Here is a 728-nt window from a genome sequence, read left to right as displayed (position 1 = left end):
GTAGTGACATACACATATGCTCACATAGATAGGTCTATATATAAAACGTTTAAATGGATCTACTAATGTTTGCCATACAAGAAAACAGAACATTGAGTGATAACCAATAAACGTCTTTAAAAGTTCATTTTGCAGAGTGCACCTCTCACATTACAGTATATATATATAGCCATATATCAGACCCTGGGCAATACCCGATCACCCGTCACGATATCGAAGCTAAGAGGCGGGCCTGGTTATGACATTGGATGAGGAGACCTGCCTGGATACCAAGGTGCATCTAGATCATAGTTGTAGTTCTTGCAAGGATTTGTTTCCATTTGAATCATAACTGTAATTTATACCATGTCATAGATGTTAAGTGCTGACAGGCTGTGAGTCGCTGGTGGAAAGGGATAGGACCGTACACAGATGGGTAGATATGTGTTTGACAACTGGATGGTAATTCTAATGTCTGTCATTTTTTTAAAGAACTGATTCAACAATATTTAGTTAGTAACGATCAAATATAATAAATATCAATGTTCCGATGCATTTATGAATGTTTATGCCACAACAGATGGAGGAGTGCTACTGCATTATGTGCTCCTATATCTGTTGGAGAATAACTCATTTTAGAGTTTGATCCATACTGCATACAAGTTTATAATGTAGGAATCTGGAATAGATTTACGAGACCAGGTCATTTGCTGCATTTTCATATTTCATGCTTGACAAATTTACATTTC

Source organism: Morone saxatilis, unplaced genomic scaffold (assembly GCF_004916995.1).
Source record: "Morone saxatilis isolate NCDOM2014 unplaced genomic scaffold, NCSU_SB_2.0 Contig11, whole genome shotgun sequence".
In the NCBI taxonomy this organism is placed as follows: Eukaryota; Metazoa; Chordata; class Actinopteri; family Moronidae; genus Morone; species Morone saxatilis.
Note: the sequence above shows the minus strand (reverse complement) of the source record.